This window comes from Rhinopithecus roxellana, chromosome 2 (genome assembly GCF_007565055.1).
Source record: "Rhinopithecus roxellana isolate Shanxi Qingling chromosome 2, ASM756505v1, whole genome shotgun sequence".
NCBI classification, from domain to species: Eukaryota; Metazoa; Chordata; class Mammalia; order Primates; family Cercopithecidae; genus Rhinopithecus; species Rhinopithecus roxellana.
The window spans coordinates 15514303-15528633 of NC_044550.1; the positions used below are offsets into that span (position 1 = coordinate 15514303).

The 14331-nt window shown below is 40.2% G+C and overlaps 1 pseudogene; it reads left to right on the forward strand.

The window, feature by feature from the left end:
* The first annotated feature begins 13012 nt into the window (after nt 1–13012).
* Nucleotides 13013–14035, forward strand: LOC104664900 (annotated as a pseudogene).
* The last annotated feature ends 296 nt before the right edge of the window (nt 14036–14331 follow it).

A 14331-nucleotide genomic window follows, 5' to 3' on the forward strand; every position in this document is an offset into this window, starting at 1 on the left:
TGGCATGATCTCAGCTCACTGCAAGCTCTGCCTCCCGGGTTCTTGCCATTCTCCTGCCTCAGCCTCCTGAGTAGCTGGGACTACAGGCACCCACCACCATGCCCGGCTTATTTTTTTGTATTTTTAGTAGAGACAGGGTTTCACTGTGTTAACCAGGATGGTCTTGATCTCCTGACCTCGTGATCCGCCCACCTCAGCCTCCCAAAGTGCTGGGATTACAGGCATATATTTATAGATTTTACATCAGTTGTTGCCTGGTATTGGAAGAGAAGATGTTGACTTCTAAAAGTTATGAGATATCTTTTTGTTATGATGGTTACATAGATATACAATTTTGTCAAAACACATCAAACAGTATGTTTATAAGGGCATTTTATTGCATGCAAATATAGTGAATGTAAATATATATTATGATATTAATTAAAAGGAAGCATGAAGGGAGAAGGCCAAGCAAGATGACCAAATAGAGCCTTCCAGTGGTCATCCTTCAGTAAGAACATCAAATTAAAAAACAATTCACGCAAGAAAGCACCTTCATAAGAACTGAAATTCAGGTGAGCCATCACAGTACCTGGTGTTAACATCACAGCAAGGAAAGAGCCACTGAAGAGGGCAGAAAATGACAGTCTTGGATTGCTGACACCACCCCTCCCCCATTACCTGGCAGTGGTCACATGGTGCAGAGAGAGAATCTGTGTGCCTGGAGGAAGGAGAACACAGTGATTGTGGGACTTTGCATTGAAACTCAGTGCTGCCTGTCATAGCAGAAAGCAAAACAGGGCTGAATTTATCTGGTGCCCAAGTAGGCAGCTTTTAGATCAGCCCTTCCCAGAGGGGAATCACTCATCCCAGTGGTCACAATCTGAATTCCAGCTAACCCTCCGCCCCACCACAGGCTAAAGGGCTCTGGAGTTCTAAATAAACCTGAAAGGCAGTCTACACCACAATGACTTAAATTCCTGGGCAAGTCCTAGTGCTACGGGGCTCACAGCCAATGAACTTGGGGTGCATGTGACCTAATGAGACACCAGCTGATGCAGATAAAGGAATGCTTGTGTCATCTCTCCCCTAACCCCAGCAAGCACAGCTTGAAGTTCCAGGAGACACTCCTACCTTCTGCTCGAGGAGAGGAGAGGAGAGGAGAGAGTAAAGAGGACTTTGTCTTGCATTGTGGATGCTAGCTCAGTCACAGTAGAATAGGGCATTGGGAAGTGTCCTGGGGTCCTGATTCCAGGCCCTACCTCCTGGTCAGCATTTCTAGACACACCCTGACCAAGAGGGGAAGCTTCTGCTTTGAAGGGAAGAACACAGTTCTGGCAGGATTCATTACCTGCTGACTCAAAAATGCTTGGGCCTTAAATAAACATCAGTGGTTTCCAGACAGTTCTCACAGCAGGCCTTAAGTGAGACCAAGGGATGTGTTGGTATCGAGTGTGACTCAGTGCATTCCCAGCTGTGCTGGCTATGGGGGGAGACTCCTGCTTGAAGAAAGAAGAGGGAAGAGTGAAGGGAACTTTGTCTTCTGGCTTGAGTACCAGCTCACCTTAGTGAGGTAGAGCACCAAGCAGGCTTCTAGGGTCCCCACTTCCAAGCCTTGGCTCTGGGATGGAATTTCTGGACTGCCTTGGGCCAGAAGAAAGCCCGCTGCCCTGAATGGAGAGACCCAGGCCTTGCAGCATTTACCAAAAGTTGACTGATGAGCCCTTGGGCCTTGAGTGAACATTGGCAGTAGCCACACAGTACTCACTATGGGCCTGCGGCAATGGTGGCCACAGGGAGAAACTCCTGCTTGAGGAAAGGAAAGTGAAGAGTGGGAAGGACTTTGTCTCATGGCTTGGTTACCAGCTCAGTTATGTGAAATAGAGCACCTAGGTAGATTTCTAATGTTTCTGCCTGGAGGCCCTGACTCCCAGATGGTGTTTCTGGACCTGTTGTAGGCCAGGGAGAGCTCACTATCCTGAAGGGAAGGACACAAGTCTGACTGAAAAGCCCTTGGGCCTTGAGTTAACACATGGGCCTGGGTGAGACCAAGTGATGAGCTAGCTTCAGTTCTGACACAGCAGAGTCCCAGAGGTGGTGGTCACAGGGGTGCTCATGCCACCCTTCTCCCAGCTCCAGGCACCTTAGCAGAGAGAGAAAGACAACATTTGTTTGGGAGACAATAAGGTAAGAGAACAAGAAACTCTGCTTGGTAATCCAGAGAATTATCTCAGATCTTAATCAAGACCACCAAGGTGGTTCTGCAAGAGTTATATTATTACTGGGCTTGCGGTGCCTTATAATGCAGATACAGCTGCAGGGACCAAAGACTTAGATCACAACACTCAATTCCCTTTTTAATACTTGGAAAGCCTTCTCAAGGAGGATGGGCATAAACAAGCCCAGACTGTGAAGACTACAATCAATATCTAACTCTTCAATGCCCAGACATCAACAAACATCCACAAGCAGCAAGACCATCTAGGAAAACATGACCTCACCAAATAAACTAAATAATTCACCAGTGACCAATCCCAGAGTGATGGAGATATATGACCTTTCAGACAGAGAATCCAAAATAGCTCTTTTGAGCAAGCTCAACAAAATTCAAGATAGCACAGTAAAGGAATTCAGACTCCTGTCACAGATTTGCAAGACAAAAAAAGAAAACAAAAAACATGAAAAGAAAAAAAAAATGAAACAAACAGAATCCTATCAGATAAATTTAACAAAGACATTGAAACAATTTTTAAAAATCAAGCAGATGTTCTGGAGCTGAAAAATTCCAATGACATACTAAAAATGTATCACAGTATTTCAAAAGCAGAGTTGATCAAACGTAAGAAATAGTGATCTTGAAGACACGTTTATTTGAAAATACACAGTCAGAAGAGACAAAATAAGAATAAAGTACACCTACAAAATAAAGGAAATAGATTCAAAAAGGCAAATCTAAGAGTCATTGGTCATATAGAGGGAGTAGAAAGGGAGAGAGATCAGGGTAGAAAGTGTATCCGAGTGGCTAATAACAGAGAACTTACCAAATCTAGAGAAATATTATCAATATTCAAGCATAAGAAGGTTATAGTACACAAAGCAGATTTAACCTAAGACTACATCAAGACATTTAATAATCAAACTTCCTAAGATCAAAGATAAATAAAGGATTTTAAAAGCAGCAAGAGAAAAAAACAAATAACATACAAAGGCACTCCAATACAGCTGGCAGCAGGCTTCTCAGTGGAAACCTTAAAGGCCAGGAGAGAGTGGCATAATATATTTAAAATGCTGAAGAGAAAACAATCCTTTTATCCTAATTTAGTAGACCAGGCATGGTGGCTCATGCCTGAGATCTCAGCAGTTTGGGAGGCCAAGGTGGGTGGATCATCTGAATTCAGGAGTTTGAGACCAGACTGGCCAACATGGTGAAACCCCATCTCTCCTAAAAATACAAAAAATAGCCGAGTGTGGCGATGGGCACCTGTAATTCCAGCTACTCAGGAGACTAAGGCAGGAGAATTGCTTGAACCCAGTAGGCAGAGGTTGCAGTGAGCCAAGACTGCACCACTGCACTGCAGTCTGGCTGACAGAGCGAGATCCCTTCACCGCTCCACCAAAAAAAGTACATCCAGCAAAAATATCCTTCAAACATGAAGGAGAAATAAAGCCTTACCCAGATAAACAAAAGCTGAGGGACTTCATCAACACCAGATCTCTCCTACAAGAAATGCTAAACAGAGTTCTTCAATCTGAAAGAAAAAACATGTTAATGAGCAATATGATATCTGAAGGTAAAAAGCCCACTGGTAATAGTACACATACACTAAGAATATTATAACACTATAACTGTAGTGTGTAATTACTCTTAAGTAGAAAGACTAAAAGATGTATCAATAAAAAATAATAACTACAACAACTTTTCAAGACACAGAACAATAAAGATACAAATAGAAACAAGAAAAAGTTAAAAAGCAGGGAGGATAAGTTAAAGTGTAGATTTTTACTAGTTTTCTCTTTGCTGGTTTGTTAGTTGATTTGTTTGTTTATGCAATAAGTGTTAAACTGTTGTCAGTCTAACACAATTGATCATAAGATGTTAATTGTAAGCTTCATGGTACTCTCGAGTCAAAAAAATCCAAACACCTATAAGAGACACCCACAAAATAAAAAGCAAGAAATTAAAACATATCACCTGAGAAAATAACCTTTACAAAAAGGAAGATAAGGAAGGAAAGAAGGAAGGAAACCACAAAACAACCAGGACACAACAAAATGGCAGCAGTAAGCCCTTACTTATCCATAACTACATTGAATGTAAATGGACTAAACTCTCCAATCAAAAGACAGTGGCTGAATGGATAAAAACAATAAGACTTAATGATCTGTTGCCTACAAGAAATACACTTCACCTATAAAGTGATCTTGAAGTGATCAATCAAGATCACTTGCATCAATCAATATGCAAGACCAAAAATAAAAGGAAGAAAAAAGATATTCCATACAATGGAAACCAAAACCAGGCATGAGTAGCTATAGTTATGTCAGAAAAAATATATTTCAAGACAAAAACTATAAAAAGAGACAAAGGAGTAATACATGGGTTAATTCAGCAAGAGGACATAACAATTGTAAATACATATACACCCAATGCTAGATCACCCTGATATATAAAGGAAATATTATTAAAGTGAGAGAGACAGAGACAGAGAAAGAGAATGAGAGAGAGAGAGAGTTTGTTCATTACTAGCTTGAGACTTCAACACTCCACTTTCAATATTGGACAGAAAATCAACAAAGAAACATGTGATTTAAGCTGAACTATAGACCAAATGGACTTAAGAGATATTTACAGTTCATTTCATGCAACAGCTGCAGAATACACATTCTCCTCAATACATCAGTCATTCTCTAGGATAGACCATATGTTAGGCCAAAATCAAGTATTAAAACATTCATAAAATTGAAATCATATTAAGTACTTTCTCTGACCACAATGAAAAAAAAACTGAAAATCAATAACAAGAGTAACTTTGGAAGTTTGAAAATTTAGGGATTTTGAAAACATATGAAAATCAAACAATATGCTTCTGAATGACCAATGGGCCAATGAAGAAATTAAGAAAGAAATTAAAAAAAACTATTCTTGAAACAAATTAAAGTAGAAACATAATATACCAAAACCTATGGGATACAGCAAAAGCAATACTAAAAGCAATGTTTATAGCAATAAGCACCTACATCAAAGTAGAAAATCTTCAAATAAACAACCTAATGATGCATCTTAAAGAACTAGAAAAGCAAGAGCAAACTGAATCCAAAAATAGTAGAAGAAAAGAAATAAGAAATCAGAGAAGAAATACATAAGTTTGACACAAAAAACAATACAAAAGTTGATGAAATGAAGAGCTGGCTATTTGAAATGGTAAACAAAATTGACAAACTTTTAGTTAGACTAAGAAGAAAACCAGAAGACTCAAAAAAAATTATAGAGGAATTAAAGACACAACTGATATTGCAAAAATTAAATGGATCATTAGAGATTACTATGAGCAACTGTATGCCAATAAGCTTGAAAACCTAGAAAAAATGGATAAATCCCTAGACACATACAACTTACAAAGCTTGAACCATGAAGGAAATCTCAAACCTGAATAGACCAATACTAAGTAATGAGATTGAAGTCATGATAAAATGTCTCCAGGAAAGGAAAAACCTGGGACCCAATGGATTCACTGTTGAATTTTACCAGACACTTAAAGAAGAACTAGTGCCTATCATATTCAAACTATTCTGGAAAATAGAGGTGGAAGGAATACTTCCAAACTCATTCTACAAGGTCAATATTACCATGATACCAAAACCATATAAAGACACATTAAAAAAAGAAAACCATATGCCAATATCCTTGATGAAACTGATACAAAAATCCTCAACAAAATAGTAGCAAACTTAATTCAACAATACATTACAAAGATCATTCATCATGACCAAAGTGAGATATACCACAGAGATACCAGGATAGTTCAATTTACATGTATCAGTCAACAAGATAGATCATACCAACAGAATGAAGGACAAAAACCATTGGCCATATCAAATGATGCTGAAAAAGCATTTGATAAAATTCAGCATCCCTTAATGATCAAAACCCTCAAGAAAGAGGGCATTGAAGGAACATACCTCAAAACAATAAAAGCTATATGTGAAAGACCAACAGCTAGTAGCATACTGAATATGGAAAAAACTGAAGGTATTTCCCATAAGTTCTGGAATGTAATAAGGATACCCACTTTTACCTCTATTATTTAACATAGTACTAGAAGTTCTGGCTAGAGTAATCAGACAAGAGAAAGAAATAAAGAATATCCAAATTAGAAAAGAAAGAGTCAAATTATCTTTGTTTGCAAATAGTATGATCTTATATTTGGAGAAACCTAAAGACTTCACTAAAAAGCTATTACAACTAATAAATAAATGCAGTAAAGTTGCAGCATAAAAAATAATAACATACAAAAAAATCTTGGAAGGCTGAGGCAAGCAGACCATGAGGTCAGGAGATTAAGACCATTCTGGCTAACATGGTGAAACCCCATCTTTACTAAAAATACACACACACGCGCACACACACATACACATACACAATTAGCCAGGCGAGGTGGCATGTGCCTGTAGTCCCAGCTACTCAGGATACTGAGGCAGGAGAACTGCTTGAACCTAGGAGGCGAAGGTTAGCAAGCTGAGGTCATGACACTGCACTCCAGCGTGGAAGACAGAGTGAGACTCTGTCACACACAAAAAATAAATAAACAAAAATAAATAAAATAAAATTGGCAGCATTTATATATGCCAACAGCAAACAACCTGAAAAAGAAATCAAGAGATAGCTGGCAAGATGGCCAAATAGGAACAGCTCTGGTCTGTAGCTCCCAGTGAGGTCAATGCTGAAGGTGGGTGATTCCTACATTTCCAACTGAGGTACCCTGTTCATCTCACTTGGACTGGTTAGACAGTGGGTGTAGCTCATGGAGGGTGAGCCGAAACAGGGTGTGGTGTTGCCTCACCCAGGAAGTGCAAGGGGTTGGGGAACTCCCTCCCCTAGTCAAGTGAAGCCTTGAGGGACTGTGCCATGAGGAATGACACACTCAGGCCCAGATACTATACTTTTCCCATGTCTTTGCAACCCACAGACCAGGAGATTCCCTCCGGTGCCTATGCCACCCGGGCCCTGGGTTTCAAGCACAAAACTGGGTGGCAGTTTGGGCAGACATTGAGCTAGCTGCAGGAGTTTTTTTTTTTCATACCTCAGGGGTGCTTGGAATGCCAGTGAGACAGAACCGTTCACACCCCTGGAAAAGGGGGCTGAAGCCAGGGAGCCAAGTGGTTTAGCTCAGAGGAGCCCACCCCCATGGAGCCCAGCAAGCTTAGATCTACTGGCTTGAAATTCTTTCTGCCAGCACAGCAGTCTGAAGTCAACCTGGGATGCTAGAGTTTGGTGGGAAGAAGGACGTCCACTATTACTGAGGCCTGAGTAGGTGGTTTTCACCTCACAGTGTAAACAAAGCTGCCAGGAAGTTCAAACTGGGTGGAGCCCACCACAGCTCAGCAAAGCTGCTGTAGCCAGACTGCCCTTTTTAGTTTCCTCCTCTCTGGGTAGGGCATCTCTGAAAGAAAGTCAGCAGCCCCAGTCAGGGCCTTATAGATAAAGCCCCCATCTCCCAAGAAGAGAGCACCTGGGAAAGGGGCAGCTGTGGGCACAGCTTCAGCAGACATAAATGTCCCTGCCTGATGGCTCTGAAGAAAGCAACGACTCTCCCAGCACAATGTTCGAGCTCTGATAAGGGACAGACTGCCTCCTCAAGTGGGTCCCTGATCCCCATGTCTCCTGACTGGGAGACACCTCCAAGCAGGGACTGATAGACCCCACATACAGGAGAGCTCTGGCTGGCATCTGGCAGTGCCCCTCTAGTACGAAGCTTCCAGAGGAAGGAACAGGCAGCAATCTTTGCTGTTCTGCAGCCTCTGCTGGTGATACCCAGGCAAACAGGGTTTGGAGTGGACCTCCAGCAAACTCCAGCAGACTCGCAGCAGAGGGGCCTGGCTGTTAGAAGGAAAACTAACAAACAGAAAGGAATAGCATCAACATCAACAAAAAGGATGTCCAGATACAGAAACCCAATCCGAAGGTCACCAACATCAAACACCAAAGGTAGATAAATCCATGAAGATGGGGAGAAACCAGCACAAAAAGGCTGAAAATTCCAAAAACCAGAATGCCTCTTCTCCCCCAAAGGATTTCAGCTCCTTCCCAGCAAGGGAACAAAACTGGAAGGAGAATGAGTTTCATGAATTAACAGAAGTAGGCTTTAGAAGGTGGGTAATAACGAACTCCTCCAATCTAAGGAAGCATGTTCTAACCCAATGAAAGGAAGCTAAGAACCTTGAAAAAGGGTTAGAGGAATTGCTAACTAGAATAACCAGTTTAGAAAAGAACATAAATGACCTGATGGAGCTGAAAAACAAAGCATGAGAACTTCATGAAGCATACACAAGTATCAACCACTGAATTGCAAGCAAAAGAAAGGATATAAGAGATTAAAGATCTGCTTAATGAAATAAAGTGTGAAGACAAGATTAGAGAAAAAAGAATGGAAAGGAACAAACAAAGCCTCCAAGAAATATGGGGCTATGTGAAAAGACCAAATCTATGTTTGTCTGGTGTACCTGAAAGTGACAGGGAGAATGGTACCATGTTGGAAAACACTCTTCAGGATATTACCTAGGAGAACTTCCCCAACCTAGCAAGACAGGCCAACATTCAAATTCAGCAAATACAGAGAATACCACAAAGATACTCCTTGAGAAGAGCAACCCCAAGACACATAGTCGTCAGATTCACCAAGGTTGAAATGAAGGAAAAAATGTTAAGGACAGCCAGAGAGAAAGGTCTGGTTACCCACAAAGGGAAACCCATCAGCATATCTCTCTGCAGAAACCCTTCAAGCCAGAAGAGACTGGGGGCCAATATTCAACATTCTTAAAAAAAAGAATTTTCAATCCAGAATTTCATATCCAGCCAAACTAAGCTTCATAAGCAAAGGAGAAATAAAAACCTTTACAGACAAGCAAATGCTGAGAGATTTTTTCACCACCAGACCTGCCTTATAAGAGCTCCTGAAGGAAGCACTAAATATGGAAAGGAACAACCGGTACCAGCCACTGCAAAAACATACCGAACTGTAAAGACCATCAATGCTATGAAGAAACTGCATCAACTAATGGGCAAAATAACCAGCTTGCATCATAATGACAGAATCAAATTCACATATAACAATATTAATTAATCCTTAATGTAAACAGGCTAAATGCCCCAATTAAAAGACACAGACTGGCAAATTGGATAAAGAGTAAAGACCATCGGTATGCTGTATTCAGGAGACCCATCTCATGTGCAAATACACACATAGGCTCAAAATAAAGGGATGGAGGAACATTTACCAAGCAAATAGAAAGAAAAAAAAAAAGCCTAGGTTGCAATCCTAGGCTCTGATAAAACAGACTTTAAGCCAACAAAGATCGAAAGAGACAAAGAAGGGCATTACATAATGGTAAAGGGATCAATGCAACAAGAAGAGCTAACTGTCCTAAATATATATGCACCCAACACAGAAGCACCCAGATTTATAAGGCAAGTTCTTAGAGACCTACAGAGAGATTTAGACTCCCACACTACAATAGTGGGAGATTTTATATACCCCGCTGTCAATATTAGACAGATCAACAAGATAAAAAATTAACAAGGATATTCAGGACTTGAACTCAGGTCTGGACCAAGTGGACCTAATAGAAGTCTACAGAACTCTCCATCCCAAATCAACAGAGTGTACATTCTTCTAAGCACCACATCGTGCTTATTCTAAAATTCACCACATAATTGGAAGTAAAACACTCCCCAACAAATGCAAAAGAAAAGAAATCATAACAAACAGTCTCGGAACACAGTGCAATCAAATTAGGACTCAGGATTAAGAAACTCACTCAGATTTGCACAACTACATGGAAACTGAACAACCTGCTCCTGAATGACTACTGGGTAAATAAGGAAATTAAGGCAGAAATAAATAAGTTCTTTGAAACCAATGAGAACAAAGACACAACATACCAGAATCTCTGGAACACATTTAAAGCAGTGTTTAGAGGGAAATTTATAGCACTAAATGCCCACAAGAGAAAGCAGGGAAGATCTAAAATTGACACTCTAACATCACAATTAAAAGAATTAGAGAGGCAAGAGCAAACAAATGCAAAACTAGTACAAGGCAAGAAATAACTAAGATCAGACTGGAACTGAGCAAGATAGAGACTTGCCATTCTTCACAGAAACAGAAAAAATAATCTTAAAATTTATATGGAAGCATAAAAGACCCAGAGTAGCCAAAGCCATCTTAGCATAAAGAACAAAACTGGAGGAATCACATTACCTGATTTCAAATTGTACTACAGAGATATTGCTTCAAAAAATCAAAGAATCCAGGAGCTGTTTTTTTGAAAAGATCAACAAAATAGGCCACTAGCCAGACAAATAAAGAAGAAAAGAGAGAAGAATCAAATAGATGCAATAAAAAATGATAAAGAGGATATCACCACTGATCCCACAGAAATACAAACTACCATCAAAGAATACTATAAAATCCTCTATGCAAACAAACTAGAAAATCTAGAAGAAATGGATAAATTCCTGGACACATAAACCCTCTCAAGTCTAAACCAGGAAGAAGTCAAATCCCTGAATAGACCAATAACAAGTTCTGAAACTGATGGAGTAATTAATAGTTTACCAACCAAAAAAAGTCCAGAACCACACAAATTCACAGCCTAATTCTACCAGAGGTACAAAGAGGAGCTGATACCATTCCTTCTGAAACTATTCCAATCAATAGAAAAAGAGGGAATCCTCCCTAACTCATTTTATGAGGCCAGCATCATCCTGATTAAAAAAAACCCTGGCAGAGACACAAGAAGAAAAGAAAATTTGAGGCCAACATCCCTGATGAACATTGACACAAAAATCCTCAATAAAACACTGGCAAACTGAATGTAGCAGCACATCAAAAAGCTCATCCACCATGGTCAGGTTATCTTCATCCCTGAGATGCAAGGCTGGTTCAACACATGCAAATCAATAAACATAATCCATCACATAAACAGAACCAATGACAAAAACCACATGATTATATCAATGCAGAAAAGGCCTTTGACAAAATTCAACATCCCTTTATGCTAAAAACTCTCAATAGACTAGGTATTGATGGAACATATCTCAAAATAATAAGAGCTGTTTATGACAAACCCGCAGCCAATATCATACTGAATGGGCAAAAACTGGAAACATTCCCTTTGAAAACCGGCACAAGACAAGGATGCCCTCTCACCACTCCTATTCAACATAGTATTGGAAGTTCTGGGAGGGCAATCAGGCAAGGGAAAGAAATAAAGGGTATTCAAATAGGAAGAGAGGAAGTCAAATGGTCTGTGTTTGCAGATGACATGATTGTGTATTTAGAAAACCCCATCGTCTCAGCCCAAAATCTCCTTAAGCTGATAAGCAACTTCAGCCAATTGTCAAGATTCAAAATCAATGTGCAAAAATCACAAGCATTCCTATACACCAATAATAGACAAACACAGAGCCAAATCATGAGCGAGCTCCCATTCACAACTGCTACAAAGAGAACTAAATACCTAGAAATACAACTTACAAGGGATGTGAAGGACCTCTGCAAGGAGAACTACAAACCATTGCTCAAGGAAATAAGAGAGGACACAAACAAATGGAAAAACATTCCATGCTCATGGATAGGAAGAAACAATATCATGAAAATGACCACACTGCCCAAATTATTTTATAGATTCAATGCTATCCCCATTAAGCTACCATTGACTTTCTTCACAGAATTGGAAAAAACTACTTTAAATTTCATATGGAACCAAAAAAGAGCTCACATAGCCAAGACAATCCTATGAAAAAAGAAAAAAGCTGGAGACATCACATTACCTGACTTCAAACTATATTACAAGGCTACAGTAACCAAAACAGCATGATATTGGTACCAAAATAGATATATAGACCAATGGAATAGAACAGAGGCCTTAAAAATAACACCACACATCTGCAACCATCTGACCTTTGACAAACCTGACAAAAACAAGCAATGGGGAAAGGATTCCCTATTTAATAAATGGTGTTGGGAAAACAGGCTAGTCCTATGCAGAAAACTGAAACTGGACCCATTCCTTATACTTTATTCAAAAATTAACTCAAGGTGGACTAAAGACTTAGACGTAAGACTTAAAACCATAAAAACCCTAGAAGAAAATCTAGGCAATTCAGGACATAGGCATGGGCAAAGGCTTCATGACTAAAACACCAAAAGCAATGGCAACTAAAGCCAAAATTGATAAATAGGATCTAATTAAACCAAAGAGCTTCTCTACAGCTAAATAAACTATGGTCAGAGTGAACAGGCAGCCTACAGAATGGGAGAGAATTTTTGCAATCTATCCATCTGAGGAAGGGCTAATATCCAGAATCTACAAGGAAATTAAACCAATTTACAAGAAAGAAACAAACAACCCCATCAAAAAGTGGGTGAAGGATATGAACAGACACCTCTCAAAAGAAGACATTTATGTGGCTAACAAACATATGAAAAGAAGCTCATCATCACTGGTCATTAGAGAAATGCAAATCAAAACCACATGAGATACCATCTCATGCCAGTTAGAATGGCGATCATTAAAAAGTTAGGAAACAACAGATAGTGGAGAGGATATGGAGAAATACGAATGCTTTTACGCTGTTAGTGGGAGTGTAAATTAGTTCAACCATTGTTTAAGACAGTGTAGCAATTCCTTAAGGATCTAGAACTAGAAATACCATTTGACCCAACAATCCCATTACTGGGTATATACCCAAAGGATTATAAATCACTCTACTGATTTTCCTTTCTCCACATCCAGGTCGCCCGCGGTTTGTTGTGTCGGCTGGGCCTGCGTGAGCTGGAGACCTCCGCGCTGGCCCCCAGGAGCCTCCGGCCCTGGCCCAGCGCTGCGGCTCTGCAGCGGCGGCAGAATGGGTGGCCCCCGGGGAGCGGGCTGGGTGGCGGCGGGCCTGCTCCTCCGCGCGGGCGCCTGCTGCTGCATTTACAGACTGACCCGGGGTCGGCGGCGGGACGACGGCGAGCTCGGGATGCGCCCTTCCAAGTCTGCAGAAGACTTAACTGATGGTTCATATGATAATGTTTTAAATGCTGCACAACTTCAGAAACTCCTTTACCTGCTGGAGTCGACTGAGGATCCCGTAATTATTGAAAGAGCTTTGATTACTTTGGGTAACAATGCAGCCTTTTCAGTTAACCAAGCTATTATTCGTGAATTGGGTGGTATTCCAATTGTTGGAAACAAAATCAACCATTCCAACCAGAGTATTAAAGAGAAAGCTTTAAATGCACTAAATAACCTGAGTGTGAATGTTGAAAATCAAATCAAGATAAAGATATACATCAATCAAGTCTGTGAGGATGTCTTCTCTGGTCCTCTGAACTCTGCTGTGCAGCTGGCCGGACTGAGATTGTTGACAAACATGACTGTTACCAATGACCACCAGCACATGCTTCACAGTTACATTACAGACCTGTTCCAGGTGTTACTTACTGGAAATGGAAACACGAAGGTGCAAGTTTTGAAACTGCTTTTGAATTTGTCTGAAAATCCAGCCATGACAGAAGGACTTCTTCATGCCCAAGTGGATTCGTCATTCCTTTCCCTTTATGACAGCCACGTAGCAAAGGAGATTCTTGTTTGAGTACTTACACTATTTCAGAATATAAATAACTGCCTCAAAACAGAAGGCCATTTAGCTGTGCAGCCTACTTTCACTGAAGGTTCACTGTTTTTCCTGTTACATGGAGAAGAATGTGCCCAGAAAATAAAAGCTTTAGTTAACCACCATGATGCAGAGGTGAAGGAAAAGATTTTAACAATAATACCCAAAATCTGATTGGTCATATCTTTCCAAAGAGTAATGCAGTCTGGATATAAACGTATTTGCTATCTTCCTTGTAAGGGGATTCTTCCAGCTGCTGAATTTAAACAGTAAATATCACATTTCATCATTAACACAGCTATAACTTGCCGTGCTTCTAGATTTATTTTGGACTGTTTTGATACCAAGTGAGTATAAGAGCTTGTACTGAAACCATTTCTTTCTTTTTATTTTGCTATTTGCAAATACTTGTTATTTTCCCTACATGAAGTGGCAGTAACCTTTTTCACATTTAAGCTACCCTTCTACCT